Consider the following 15920-nt stretch of genomic DNA (forward strand, 5'->3'; position numbering starts at 1 on the left):
CCAAGTTTGCAATCTGAACTTTGACTTTTAATACCTATCTTGGATTGGTTACCTTGAAGCAGAAGCTGAGACTGGGGTTTATGCAAGTGAATAAATAAGGAAGACCGCTCAAGAAGAATCTGTAGAGGAGTAAGAGAAGCAGGAGAAGGGAGAATAGAGCTGTGGGTTGAGCTGTAGGTCTCACCTCAGCTTGATCCTATAGGGAACTCTGGAGCATGCAGGGACAACAGACTTACCCATCTTCAGACAAGGGGGTGGTTTTTCTGCTTCCACATCAGTCAGTCATTGGCTGCTGGCCACTGCAGGTGTGGGGAACTTCCAGGTATTTCTGTTGGTATTTCTAAACAGCTGAGTGCAGTTTTCAGGAAAAGAAGCAGGTATAAGTGTCACAGCAATAGAGGATTGCTGCACCAGCTTGGGAAGGGATCCTGGGTCATCAGTAGCTTCTTCTATAACTCCCTTTTATAAAACTAGTTCTGATCTCTGGCTTTTTCCTCCAGTCCTGCCACATGAATAAGAGGCACTTCTATTTGGTAAGAGCTACAGTATGGGGGTTAAATCCTGGCTCCACAACTATATATGATATATTTTTTCCTGAGTAAATATAACATTCTAAATAGATATATATTCTGAGTAGATTCTTAGATATATTCTGATTATATCTAGATATATGGTATATATTTTATATATGATATCTAAATATATAGATATATATGATATATCAAAATATATCATATATATCATATATCTAAATATATGATATATCATATATCCATATATATCATATATATATGATAGATATAGATGATAGGTGATATATATCATCTGGGCCACTTGATGTATTGCTCTCACCCTCAGTTCATATATTTGTAAAATGGGAATGGGAATGTGGTAGTTATTGTTTGGGATTAACCAGGAATCTTCAAACCTGACTCTTCTTCTGGCAGCAGGCTCTGTCCACTTCTTACTCAGCCATGAGGCATGTGACATAGACCTAGCCAATCAGAGTATCCCATTCTCCTGCCCACTCAGGAATGAAACTCACCCAAGTAGGCTCATCAGAAGCTTTCTCCTGTATTGTTCTAACTGGAACTAGCAGGACTGGGACTAGCAGAGAAGGCCCATTGTCTGACGGCCTTGGAGTTAGAAATATGCAAAGTAGACACTGGTTATGGCTTATCCCCACCACGTGTATGAAGTCTGTCTTCTAGAGGAAAGGGGGACCCAAAAGGAGAAAAGAGAGAGAAAGAATGAGAAAAAAATTGACCCATATCATCTGTGGCCCTAGGCCCAGTCATGCCTGTGACAAACCCCATTGCTCTGTTTCTCAGGAACAGGGGCCAACTATTCTCCTTTTGTCTAAGCTGATTTAAACTGGATGCCTCCCATTTACAGGCAGAAGAAAGCTAATACACAGAATGCCTATCTTGCAGTGTTGTTGTGAGGATTAAATGAGGTAATATCTGCACAAAGAGGTGTCTAATAATAGTCATCATCATTCCCAAAAGGCCAAAACAAAATGGATGTGAGCCACATCCTCTGTCAAGTGTGAACATCAGCTCATTGGACCTCCAGTGAGTGACTGCCTTTCTCCTTCACCCCTCTACTCAGAATTTAACTTAAAAAGCTGGTAGATGCCCTGACATTTTAAAGCCACAATTCACTCTTTGGCCTTCCTGATACCACTCGTACTTTTCTTTGCAACCGTTTTGTTGTTGTTGTTGTTGTTGTTGTTGTTGTTGTTGTTGTTGTTCCTCATTGGCAATATGTCAGCTCAGCTTTTCTGCATGATTTTTAAAGACCATGGTCATCAGGGCTCCCTGCATAGCAGGAGCTCTTCATCAGGTTCATTGTTTCTTCCCCCTGGGGCTCTTTTCTGGTAGTTAAATTGGAATTTCATTTTTTCATTCTTCCAACCTTCTTATGGTCTCTATAAAGTCTCATGCTGTGAGAGTACCTATCTATTTTTTTAAGTGCTATTCTTCAAAGTATCCTCTGGGTCTCCCTTGCCACAAGAACACCTGAGTTCCCTGCCCCACACTGTTTCCAGCCAACTAGTCAGAATCTTGGTGGCAGAGCTCGGGTCCAGGCAGGAAGAAGGGGGCTGAGGGGACACTGTATCAGCTCTTGGTGTCTATGGCTACATGGCCCTTAAGCCTGAGAACTTAAGTCTTGAAGCCTGAGCAACCCACTCCTCAAAACCTTCATTCTCAGTAGACAGACTCACCGTTTCCCAAAGTCCCAACCTGCTCTTTCACCAAATGGTTCCTCCTTCCTGATTTGAATTAATTCAAGGATAGCAATTCTTCTTCTCGCTGCTCAGTCTTATACAAGGAGAAACTATTGGCAAAACAAGAGAAGAGTTTGTTCAGTTGCTCTGCTTTCAGCTGACAGGGACTCTGAGCAGCTATCCAACTGGTGGTGCCCCCTCCCCATCTATAGGTGTTTCTACTCCAGGCCAGTTGTATGGTCATGGTAAGGAACCCATCATGTTTCCCCCACTTGGTGTGGCAGCCTTGTAATATGGTCCTACAACAATAGGTCTTCTGCTGCCCTTGCCTTTGATCTCCATCTACATGGTTTCTAACATAGCCCCACCCTCAGGACTATAGATTTCCATGTGGGTGTAAATCTTCTTATTATGAGCTAATGCTTCACCTTCCCTTCTAATGGTTTCTTTTTTATTAAGGTCAACCTTCCTATGTCTGCCTTACCCACAGTTCTGTTTCCTGCTTCAGAGGATGACCCTCTAAAGGGTCATGACAGCTGATTGTACTATTTTAGTTTTCATTGCCCCAGAAGAAGACTCTGAGGCAAGGATTCACATGCAGGTAGTTTATTTACGAGGTGATTCTGAGATGCACCAAAAATGGAGTGGAGAAAGGAGACAGAAAAGCATCCAATACAGGGAGACTTTTCAACCACTGGGGGTAACTGGAACTTGTCTCACTGGAGAATAGTCTAGAAGACAAACCTTGGAGTTATCTCACCAAAGGAATCAGGGTGTTTATACACTAACTCTCCTCAGTTGCTGGGCTTTCATACCTAGCCCTTCTAGCCAACCACATTTGCCAAGGGACAGTGATACCCAGGCCAGAGAAGCCCCCAGACAAAGAGATGGAAAACCTAGCATTTGGAAATGCATCCAGCATGCACTGAAATGGCAAAGGCTATGGGTAACTGTCAGCATCTACTTCAACCAGGAAAGGGTCTCCTGGCTAAAGGAAACACACAGCTATGTCAGAGTCACCCAAAATTTGAACCAAGAGATGCAGAAACTACAGTTCTATGATTTCTTGGGTTGAGAAGCTCCACAGAGCTGAGATGGAACAGCCGTTTTCAGCAACATCCATGCTAATGAGTAAATAGAACAATCCATCTGCAAAAGAGCTAGATAAGTGGGGAAAGGAAGAAATAAGACAATGTGTACCTCCAAGAAAGAGATGAGAGGTCAGCAGTCTTGGACCCTATAAGCTTTTTTGCAATGCCAACCCCCAAACTTCTGTTTCTTGTCCCATAAAATGCCCTTGTGTCTTTTTATAAAGGCTTCTTTAATTGTCATTTTAATAGAGGTGTCTCTAATTGAGCCAATGTAAGTAGACTCATATTCTGCCCAAACAAAAAGCCTTGGCTAAGACCACTTTTGAGGTCCTCTGTCAACATCTCAAATTTGTTTTTGTTTGTGCTAATGCTCTGTGCACAAGCATTTCTAAGGCAATGGAACTTTTCCAAATACCCTTTTCGATCATTTGCTTGAATTAATTATACAAGGCATTTTTCCCTCACCCTCACTCCTTCCATTTCCCTTTGACCAACATCAACACTCACTGTGATATAATTCTTTTCTGTCCTTATGAGAAGCATTGACTTAATACCTCCAGCCTTAAGCCAAGATAGCACGTTATGCATCATATGTGAGAAGTTCACCCTGAACCCTGATCCTGGACTTTTTCTATGGCATGAGCTGAGGGTCAGTTTCCCACTGCCTTTTTGCACTGAATGTTTTACAGGAGAGCTGATGACATGATCTTTAGATACCATATGATCATGTGATTAGCCAGATCCCAGAATAGAATTAGGGACAACCATCAGAGCTGAGTCACCGAATTTCCCTTGGCTTCTTTGCTGCATTTGTTTAATAGATCCTGAGACCCAAAAGCAAAGACACAACTCTGCAGGCCCTGATCTGGCTTCTCAAGCCCTGGTGGCCACATGTCTGTGAATAGCAGCTAAATGCTAACTGTGTGGGGCCTGGGTCTTTTCATTCTGGTTAAAGACCCTCATGTCCCACTTCAGACACCCCAATCCTAGGCTTGACTCAACCTCTGTTCAGTGGATCTGAGCTAGGTTCCCTCAATGAAGTCAGATTTTTGTGGTGTTTGATTTTTCTAATTTGCACATGTAGCACTATGGTAATAGGAGTTCTTTTATTTGGCCATAAATTCTGCCCTAGCAGCATTTAATTAATGCATTACTTTAGGGGTTTCAAATATTTCTTGGATGTAGGTGGGAAATTAATACAAAACTAAATAAATAAGAATTTCTTTCTTTAAAGCCAGTATTTTTATGTGCAGCAAATGCTTACCAGACTGAGAAGTCAGTTCACTGGTGCTTATACTACCAAAACTCCTGTAGTAATGGGTTGCATTTTGGACACTGAGATTTAAGCCCTAACCCTAATCAACAAAACAAACAAACAAGCAAAATATAACCAGAAACATTGAAATTAAGAACAATCTGACAGTAACCAGAGGGGATATGGAAGGGGATAATGGGGGGAAGGGAGAAAGGGTTTTCAGAAACAACTATAAAGGACACATGGACAAAACCAAGGGGGGTGGAAGCAGGGGAGGGAGGTGGGGATGGCTGGGGTAGGGGGGAATGGTGGGGGGGTAAATGCAGACAACTGTAACTGAACAACAATAAAGTAATTTATTATTATTTTTTTTAATCATTGTTCAAATACAGTTTTCTCCTTTTTACTCCCAATCCAGTCCCCACTCCCACCCTCCCCACTTCCCTCCCATTACCACCCTCCCCTTAGTTTATGACCATGTGTCCTTTAAGTTTGTTCCTGTGAACCCTTCCCACTGTCCCCTGAAATTCCCTCTTCTCTACCCTCCGGCCACCATCAGCCTGTCCGCTATTTCAGTGTCTTTGGTTATATTTTGCTTGTTTCTTTCTTTTGTTATTTAGGTTCCTGTTAGAGGTGAGATCATATGGTATTTCTCTTTCACTGCCTGGCTTGTTTTGTTTAGTATAATGTTTTCCAGCTCCATCGACGCTGTTGCAAAGGGTAGGAACTCCTTCTTTCTTTCTGCTGCATAGAATTCCATTGTGTAAATGTACCATAGTTTTTTGATCCATTCATTTACTGATGGGCATCGTGGTTGCTTCCAGCATCTAGCTATTGTAAATTGTGCTGCTATGAACATTGGGATGCATACATTCTTTTGAATTGGTGTTTCAGGGTTCTTAGGATATAGTCCCAGCAGTGGAATTGCTGGGTCAAAAGGCAGATCCATTTTTAGTTTTCTGAGGAAGTTCCATACTGCTCTCCATAGTGGTTGTACCAGTCCCACAAGCAGTGCACTAGGGTCCCCTTTTCTCCACAACTTCTCCAACACTTGCTGTTTGTTGCTTTGTTTATGATTGCCATTCTGTCTCGTGTGAAGTGGTATCTCATTGTGGTTTTAATTTGCATCTCTCTGATAGCTAGCGATATTGAACATCATTTTATGTGTCTTTGGATTTTCTGTATGTCCTCCTTGGAGAAGTGTCTGTTCAAGTCCCTTGCCCACTTTTTAATTGGATTCCTTGTCTTCTTAGAGTGCAGTCTTGTAAGTTCTTTATATATTTTGGAGATTAAACCCTTGTCTGAGGTATCATTGGCAAATATGTTTTCCCATACAGTTGGTTCTCTTTTAATTTTGATACTGTTTTCTTTAGCTGTGCAGAAGCTTTTCATTTTGATGAGGTCCCATTTGTTTATTCTTTCCTTTATGTCCCTTGCTCTAGGGGACACGTCAGTAAAAAAGTTTCTTCGTGAAATATCTGAGATTTTCCTACCTACGTTCTCCTGTAGGACTTTAATGGTGTCATGTTTTATATTTAAGTCTTTTATCCACCTTGAATTTATTTTTGTATATGGTGTAAGTTGGTGCTCAAGTTTCATTTTTTTGCATGTGGCTGTCCAGTTCTCCCAACACCATTTGTTGAAGAGGCTATTTTTACTCCATTTTATGTTGCTGCCTCCTTTGTCAAATATTAATTGACCATAGAGACTTGGGCTTATTTCTGGGCTCTCTGTTCTGTTCCATTGGTCTATGTGCCTGTTTTTATGCCAGTACCAGGCTGTTTTGATTACAGTGGCCTTGTAGTATAGTTTAGTGTCGGGTATTGTGATCCCTCCTACTTTACTCTTCTTTCTCAAAATTGCAGCAGCTATTCGGGGTCATATATCATTCCATATAAATTTTTGAAGTGTTTGTTCTATGTCTGTGAAATATGCCATTGGTACTTTAATAGGAATTGCATTGAATGTGTAAATTGCTTTGGGTAGTATGGACATTTTGATGATATTAATTCTTCTAATCCATGAACACGGTATATGTTTCCATTTGTTTGTGTCTTCCTTGATTTCTTTCTTCAGTGTTGTGTAGTTTTCTGAATACAGGCCTTTTACCTCTGTGGTTAGGTTTATTCCTACATATTTTATTTTTCTTTTTGCTATTTCAAATGGGATTTTTTCCTTGATCTCTGCTTCTGCTGTTTCATTGTTGGTGTACAGAAATGCCTTTGATTTCTGGATATTGACTTTGTATCCCGCTGTTTTGCCAAATTCATTTATTAGGTCAAGCAGTTTTTTTTGGTGGAGTCTATAGGATTTTCTATGTATACTATCATGTCATCTGCAAACAGTGACAGTTTTGTTTCCTCCTTTCCGATTTGGATGCCTTTTATTTCTTTTTCTTGTTTGATTGCTGTGGCTAAAACTTCCAGTACTATATTGAATAGAAGTGGTAAAAGTTGACAACCTTGTCTTGTTCCTGATCTCAGTGGAAAAGATTTTAATTTTTGCCCATTGAGTATGATGTTGGCTGTAGGTCTCTCATATAGGGGCTTTATTATGTTGAGGAATGCTCCCTCTATTCCCACTTTGCCGAGTGTTTTTATCATGAATGGGTGCTGTACCTTGTCAAATGCTTTTTCTGCATCAATTGATATGATCATGTGGTTTTTGTCTTTGCTTTTGTTTATGTGACGTATTACATTTACTGACTTGCGAATATCGAACCATCCTTGCATGCCTGGAATGAATCCCACTTGGTCATGGTGTATGATCTTTTCAATGTATTGTTGGATGCGGTTTGCCAGTATTTTGTTGAGGATTTTAGCGTCAATGTTCATCAGTGATATTGGCCTGAAGTTTTCTTTCTTTGTTGTGTCTTTATTTGGTTTTGGAATTACGATGATGTTGGCCTCATAAAAAGAGTTTGGGAGACTCCCATCTTTTTGGATTTTTTGGAATAGTCTGTGAAGGATAGGGGTTAGCTCTTCCTTAAATGCTTTGTGGCATTCTCCTGTGAAACCATCTGGTCCCGGGCTTTTGTGTGTGGGGAGTTTTTTGATTACTGCTTCAATTTCTTTTGTTGTTATTGGTCTGTTCAGGCTTTCTGCTTCTTTCTCATTGAGTTTTGGAAGATTATATTTTTCTAGAAATTTGTCCATTTCACCTAGGTTTTCAAATTTCTTGGCATACAGTTCTTTGTAGTAATTTCTTACAATCCTTTGTATTTCTGTGGTGTCTGTTGTAATCTCTCCTCTTTCATTTCTGATTGTGTTTATTTGGGTCTTCTCTCTTTTTTTCTTGATGAGTCTGCTGAAAGGCTTGTCGATTTTGTTTATCTTTTCAAAGAACCAGCTCTTGGATTCATTGATCCTTAGAATTGTGCTTTTAGTCTCTATGTCATTTAATTCTGCTCTGATCTTGGTTATTTCCTTCCTTCTGCTTGCTCTGGGATGCCTTTGTTGTTGTTCCTCGAGTTCTTGTAGACATAGGGTTAGGTTGTTTGTTTGGAATGTTTCTAACCTTTTTAGGTGGGCCTGTATTGCTATGAACTTCCCTCTCAGGACTGCCTTGGCTGTGTCCCATAAGTTTTGGGTTGTTGTCAGTTCATTTTCATTTGTTTCCAGAAATCTTTTGATTTCTTCCTTAATATCATTCTTAACCCATTCATTGTTTAATAGCATGCTATTTAATCTCCATGATTTTGAGTGTTTTGGGGTTTTTTTCTTTGGGGTTGGTTTCTAGCTCCAGTCCCTTGTGGTCTGAGAAAATGCTTGGTATGATTTCAATTTTCTTGAAATTCTTGAGGCTTGTTTTGTGTCCTATCATGTGGTCTGTCTTTGAGAATGTTCCGTGTACATTCGAAAAGAATGTATATTTAGCTTCTTTTGGATGGAGGGCTCTGTATATATCAGTAAAGTCCATTTCATCAAGGGTATTGTTCAATGCCACAATATCTTTGTTGATATTTTGTTTAGAAGATCTGTCCATTTTTGATAGTGGGGTGTTAAAATCTCCCACTATAATTGTGTTGCTGTCCATATCTTTCTTGAAGTCCTCTAAGATTTTCTTTATGTATTTCGGTGCTCCAATGTTGGGTGCATATATATTTACAATATTTATGTCTTCTTGGTGGATTCTTCCCTTGAGTATTATGAAGTGACCTTCTCAGTCTCTCTTTATGGACCTTTTTTGGAAGTCTATTTTGTCTGATATGAGTATTGCTACCCCGGCTTTTTTTTCCTGTCCATTTGCTTGGAAGATTTGTTTCCAGCCCTTCACCTTCAGCCTGTGTACGTCTTTTATCCTGAGGTGGGTCTCTTGTAGACAGCAGATATGTGGATCATTTTTTCTTATCCATTCAGCTCTTCTGTGTCTTTTGATTGGAGCATTTAATCCATTTAAGTTTAAGGTTATTATTGATAGGTACTTATTCATTGTGTTTTATGTACGTGTGTTCCTCTCTCTCTCTCTCTTTCTTCTCTCCTCCTTAAAGCAGTCCTTTTAGAATCTCTTGCAGAGCTGGTTTGGTCGAGGTTTATTCTTTTAGACTTCTTTTGTCTGGGAAGCTTCTTATTTGGCCTTGTATCTTGATCGAGATTCTTGCTGGATATATCAGCCTTGGTTGCAGACCTCTGGTTCTCATTACCTGGAGTATTTCTTGCCATTCTCTTCTGGCTTGAAGTGTTTCCATTGAGAAGTCAGCTGTTAGCCTTATTGGGGCTCCCTGGTATGTTACTTCCTTTTTCTCCCTTGCTGCCTTTAAGATTCTCTCTTTGTCTTGAAATTTTGTCATTTTAATTATGATGAGCCTTGGGGTGGGTCTCTTTGGGTTCCTCTTGATTGGGACTCTCTGTGTTTCCTGGATTTGTGTGACTTTTTCTCTCATCAAATTAGGGAAGTTCTCTTTCATTACTTGTTCAACTAGGTTTTCGATCCCTTGCTCTTCTTCTTCTCCTTCTGGTATCCCTATTATACGGATATTATTACGTTCATATTGTCTTGCATTTCTCTTAATCCCTCTTCATTCTTTCTGAGCCTCTTTTCCTTTTCTTGCTCTTTCTGGTTGTTGTTTTCCACTTTGTCCTCCAGCTCGCTAATCCGATCTTCTGCTTCATCGATCCTGCTTTTCATTCCTTCTACTCTGTTCTTCAGCTCAGAAATTGTATTCTTCATTTCCTCTTGACCTTTGTTGAGAGTTTCTATTTCCTTTTTCATGTTTATATAGTTTGCAGTGAGATTGATGTAGTTTCCCTCTAATTTCTGAAAGCTCATTTTGAGTTCATTGAACTTCCTTGTAATCATTGTTTTGAACTCACTATCTGATAGTTGAGATGCCTCTATTTCATTTAGCATTTTTCCTGAGGCTTCTTCGTTTCCCTTCAGTTGGGGGTTGTTTCTTTGTTTTCTCATTGTTCGTGGGTTTCTTCTTTTTTTCTTCTTGTTTGTTAATTTGAACTGTTCTGATTCCCTGTAATTATGGTGTGAACTTCTGTGGTAGAATATTTGTGTGTTTCAGTGGTGCAATCTCCTTCGTATATCCTGGTGTTCACAGCTTCCCCCTACTCTTTTTGGGGATCAGTTGGAGGAGTAAGGCAAAATGGTTTAAAACAGCAAGACAGTATACTATGATATTTACTTTAGCAGCCAGTAGAGAAGAGATGGGTTATCCTTTGGCTCCTTATAATGTTAACTGTGATCCTCCACCCCACTATCCATGTTTTAGAAAGGATGGAAAGAAGGTAAGACTCTTATTGGGGCCGAGAGGATTGTTAGTTGGATCTAGAAAGCTGTGAGGCTATGGGAGGTCAGATTCTAAGGTAGGGTTGGACTAAAGATTAGTATATAGGAGTAGTGAGTAAAAGAATAGAGACAACCCCCACAACAGTATAGTTCAGAAAATTGCAAAGTGGGCTGAGATCAGGTAGGGGTATTGAGAAGCATTTACAATTGTATAGACTAGGTCTTACTAGCAGTAATAGTAAAGTTCCAGTCTTGTGGCAGAATCAATGAGGTCTAGATAACAAGAATAAAGAGTATAGAACCTTGAGAGGTGTATTAATGGAACACAGATGAAGGATAGTAACTTATCAACACCTTGTGACTGAGATACCAGGGGGAACCTATCAAATGACAGTATAACCAGCCAAGCAAAGAAGATTATACAGAAAGAAAAAGAATACCAAAATATTATTAAAATAAAAAATGTCAGAAAAGTGAGAAAAAGATAATACAAATTTACAGTAACTTGCAAGATTAAAAAAAATGAAAGAAACGCAGAAGATGTAGTGCAGGAGAGATAAATTTGGAGTGGAAAGAATAATATTAGGTTGAATGGAAGAGAAACATAAGGGATTGCGAGATAAAAATAATAAGAATTGAAAAAAAGTCACATAAAACACAAGATAAAAATCAATCAACCAACAACGGCCAGAGAAACCAAACAAAACCAAACAAAAACAAACAAAACAAAACAAAAACAAACAAACAAACAAACAAAAAACCTCTTGTTGGTTTCTAACTGGCCAGACCAGTTTTTCTGATCTTGCTGGCTTCAGCTGGCTGAGGGGCCTTTGAAATGCTTCCCTCTCTCCCAGCCAGACCTCAGCAAGTCTGTCAGGTACCCTGGGCGCTCCCGAACACACTGGCGCGTGAGAGTTAGTCTTCCCCACGGTGCGCGAGCCCAGCCGTTTCCAGCTCCGTGTTCCCCACCAAACCGCACTCTGACCGGGTGTTGGCGCCTTTCCCAGCTGGCTGGAAATCTCTGAGCCACCACTGCACGAAAGCACCCAGCACCACGTCCCTCCCGGGATTGCAGCGCGCAATTCCGGGATTGCAGCGCGCAATTCCGGGATTGCAGTGCACTATTCCGGCCTCCGTATGGGGCGCGAGCCGCGCGCCCCGGCTCATACTCTCCACCGATCTGCACCTCCACTGGGCTAGAGGTGCCCCTGGTCCTGTCAGCTAGAGGCTCTCACCTCTCCCCAATCTCTGGGCGGGTGTTCATATTCCCTGGGCAATTTTTTCTCAGTCCAGCTGGCCAGTCTGTTCCTTCTAGCAACCCGTTCTCCCCTGGAGTTGTTCACCCCCGTATTCGGGGTAGCGAGGGAGCAGCGACTTCACTCTCCCGGGGCCCTGGGGCAGAGCCTGGAGCACCGGCCGGGCCTGGGGTCTGCGCAACCCCAGACCCCGCGCTGATCCCTGGGCCCCTTTTGTCCTGTATCAGACTTCTTACCGTCTGGTTTTCCAGTGAGTGCAATAATTTCTGATGTCCTGCTTTCAAAAGTGATTCGGCAACCCAGCAAACTTGCTCTGCCTCTCCACCGATCCGCGAGTTTCGCCCCTCCTCACAGAAGCCGAGAAAAACGCTGCCTAGAGTAAAGCCGCCATCTTCCGGAACTCCCAATAAAGTAATTTAAAAAAAAGATTTTATCACAACTTAATCTAGGTGCTTTGATACATATTATATATGTATAAATGTGTAGAAGCTTTGTATATTATGTGTGTTATAATTGTATTGTACTGAATACAATGGAAAGAAAAATGAACTGAATAAAATTCTTCTTTTTTCTTTTTTTTTAAAGAAAAAAGTACAAGTGAAACAAATAGCATACTTCTCTGAACTAGGCTGGTAGTATTGAACCATTTGATGATGGACTTTATTTTCAAAGTTTACTAATTTTTTAATTATGAATTAACATGTGATCATGGTAAAAATTTCAAACTTGATAAAAGATTTTCCTACCCCTATTCCACTTCTAGTCCCAGGCCCAGAGATATACTTGATTAAGTTTCTCCAATGTTCTTCTAGAATTTTTCTTGTATATACAAGTATACATACAGCATAAAGTTAGTTAATCTAATAGAATCATAATTAGCACACTATTATAGCATTTGCATTTTAAACATAATAATATAGATTCATTTTTTAACAAAAGAAATAAGATATATCCTGGACTCAGTACAAATTCAGCCTCTGTCTTTTAAATCTATAAGTTCTACATGGAAATAAGTGGTGTTCAGTCTATAACCCTAAGAATTATAAAATGCCAATTCACCAAAACATTCAACATGTTTAGTGTACTGTAGCAGTTAGCTTTTTCTCAGAAACAAACTACCCTATAGCTCAGTTGCTTAAAACAGTAACCATTTGTGTAGCTCAAGAATCGGCAAACTGGCACTTTGAGCTTGGCTGGGCTGAGCAGTTCTTCAGGTCTCAGGCAGGTTCACTTGTGACTCTGTGGTCAGCTGCTAGGTCAGCTGAGGTCACAGAGGTGACTAGACCACAGATCTCCCATCTTCCAGCAGGGTAGCCCAAGGCTCAAGAACATGGGTGGTGAGTCCCAGTGCACCTTGTAAGCCTCTGCTGTGTCATGTTTGCTAAGATCTCACTGGCCAAAGCAAATCACATGGCCAAGGTCAAGATCAAGGTGTGGAGAATGTGTTTCTATGTCTTGATGAGAAAGGAACAATTTGTGGCCATTTTTGCAACCAATCATATATGTTGATAGAAGGAGAAGAAGAGGCAGGACCTCATTTAAACAGAAATTCAAATTAACCAAAATCCACCCTCATCCTAAATGTTCTGAATTCTTCAAGTGTTATACAAGAAATAGGAATAAGAATGCAGTCTGTTATACAGAGCTAAGCCAGTGTGGCACCAGAGTTCTGTCTCTAAGCTATATCCACATCAGAAATGGGAAAGGCAGCAAAGCAATGGAATCTTCTAGCATATTCTTTCTGATGTCCACAGAGAAAGGGATACAATAAACACAGAGACTGCCTAGAAACAGTATCCACAATCCACTTTCTTTTGAGGTTTGGCCATTTGTTTGATAATTAGAAAAGAAACCCGTTGGAGGGGTATAATATCTTGAAATAACAGGATTTACTTTTCTACATTTTTCCTCTTGCCTCCACAAGCATTTGGTGCATGACAAATGTCAGTAGTATTCATGGTGTAGGGGGAAGGGTGAGAATATAGCTGAAAACAAAGAAGCCATTTGAGTTTCAGTACACATTTAAGAAAACTTGAAGTAGAGTCCAAAGTTGGAAAGGCAGAGCTTTCAATGACAAGTACAGTGCTCTTGAGAGAGCAAACGTTTCTGAGTGCCACAAGAATAAGAACTTAAGGGGCCCAGAACATACAATGGAGCAGCAAACAACAGAGCAGGAATGAAAGCATGTTCTAGCCTCAAAGTAGACCAAGATTAGATCAGTTGGCCAGAGGAGAGAAGTGATTGGAGCTTAGATGCTTATAAATACACTATCAGAAATGCTCCCTTAGCTCATCCCCACCTAAGGCTGCCTGATCCCTTGGGACAAGGACAAGAGGAATGCTGGGGAAAGGACAAATGAGTTGGTGTGAGTCCCTGACCAAAGGAGCCTTTCAAAGAAGCTGAAGGTCAAGCCAAGATAGTGTCCAGGGGGTAGAGTGAGTGTGTTTGTAGCATATCTCCGGGTTTGAAATGAGAAGGATTACAGCTCAGCTTGGCCCAGAATGGCTGAGAGGGAACCAAGAAGCTCTACAGCCAGATAAGGAAGCAGCTGGGTAACCACATGTACCATGCAAGCTGGGTATAGAAAGGATACAGGCATTTTCCATGCACAGGCAGTTACGTGGGAGCTAATAACCAAACACATGTGGAATGCTCACCCTGGTAGCACAGGACCAGGGCAGGACAGAAACCAGCTTCATAGTAGAGGCTCCACCCACATACCAGAACAATGATTGGCCCACCAGAGCTTAGAAGCTGGGGGCAAACCATAAAATGACTGAATTTTTTTAAATGTCTAAGTGACTCCATTTATATAGAGGCCTAGGTCAAGTTTTCTGCAATTTGGTAGACTGGAGCTCCAGGTCACCTTTAATTCAATTTCATAAAAATAAAAATGTTATACACCTAACTTGATGATTGTGAAATTTGTACGAAAAACCCCTCATTTCCTCCCCCCATCCATTGTTAGATATAGGAGAGGGGCCATTTGTTGTTTATTGCTGGTAAATAGGTATTTTCTCATGGTAATTGAGAATACAAGCAATAGAAATAAAGGTTACTCTAGTGACTAACATGTTGGCAAGTTTAGCCATTGCTTCAAGGACCCTCATGCAGGCAGCATCCTTGTACTCCAGGCAGAATCTAGCATCTTTTAACTTAGGGTAATGACCCACCCAACAGGACCCTGGAGACCAAATTGCCAGAGTAGAGAGATGACTAAAGAGTGGAGCAGGGAGAGGGGAATGGTGTGGCAGAGTTACACATGCTTATAAATGTGGAAACTGGTTTGTTGTTGGAGGGGAGACATATGTGGTTCCCAATCACTTGTATCATGGCTAGCTGCCCAGCATGCACAGGGACAGTCAGGAGCCAACAGATCTCACACCAGTATTGGATCTCTTTTGCACATCACAGCCAGATTTGTCTTTTTTGTTGGTATTGTTATCAAGCACAGGTACTATTGTATACCTCACCACTTCAGGAACCCTCTGTGGATCTCCATTGCACAGCATTGTGGCCCCTTCTCCTTAACAAAGCCCCAATATATTGAATAGATAAATGAGAAGCTCTTCATTTGGTCTCCTGTCCTCTTAGGATTGGGTTGACTGTAGGAAAAATCCAACATAATACATAGATATAATTTGGTTTCTTGCTAAAATAAATAAATTTATAGTAGTGATTGCATGACTGGTGTGGCACTCTATGTGGTCAGGGACTCCAGTGATTTCTATTATATTACTCTGCCTTGAATAGCTTCCAATGTCACTTCAGAATCATAACCAGCTGGAAGGGAGGCATAAGTGTATACCTCGTGCCTTGAAGAACATTCCCAAGAAGTTACACACACACATGGCTTCTACTTAAAACCCATTTGCTAAAACATGGTCACAAAGTTATACCTAAGTGGAAGGGAAGCTGGCAAATGCAGTTTTTTCTGGGGAGCTATGTGCCCTTCTAAAAATCAGGAAGCACTGTAACTGAGGAAGAAGAGAACAAATAATGGGGAACAAGCAGTTTTTGCCACAGTCTTCCAGGCAAGGCAACCCCTCTAAGGAGCCATTGTACTCTGCAAAATTTTTTGAAAACGAATACCAATGAGAACAATTCCAAAATCTTTATCCTGGTATCTAAAATCTCTCATAACATGAAGTCAACTTCCCTTTTAGGTTTCATCTCCCATGGCCCTTATCATGAACCTACTGTGCCTGTATGAAGACTCTGTACCCTACTATCTACCCACTCACCCTTATCTGGGGATATTGTTCATTCTGCTTCCTCAGACTGGAATGGCACTGTCCCATCTCCTCTCTCTCTCTCTCCTACCTATCCTTTATGTAATTATAACAGGAATT

The sequence above is a fragment of the Phyllostomus hastatus genome, unplaced genomic scaffold (assembly GCF_019186645.2).
Source record: "Phyllostomus hastatus isolate PE091 unplaced genomic scaffold, TTU_PhHast_1.1 phas_scaffold_200, whole genome shotgun sequence".
NCBI lineage: Eukaryota > Metazoa > Chordata > Mammalia > Chiroptera > Phyllostomidae > Phyllostomus > Phyllostomus hastatus.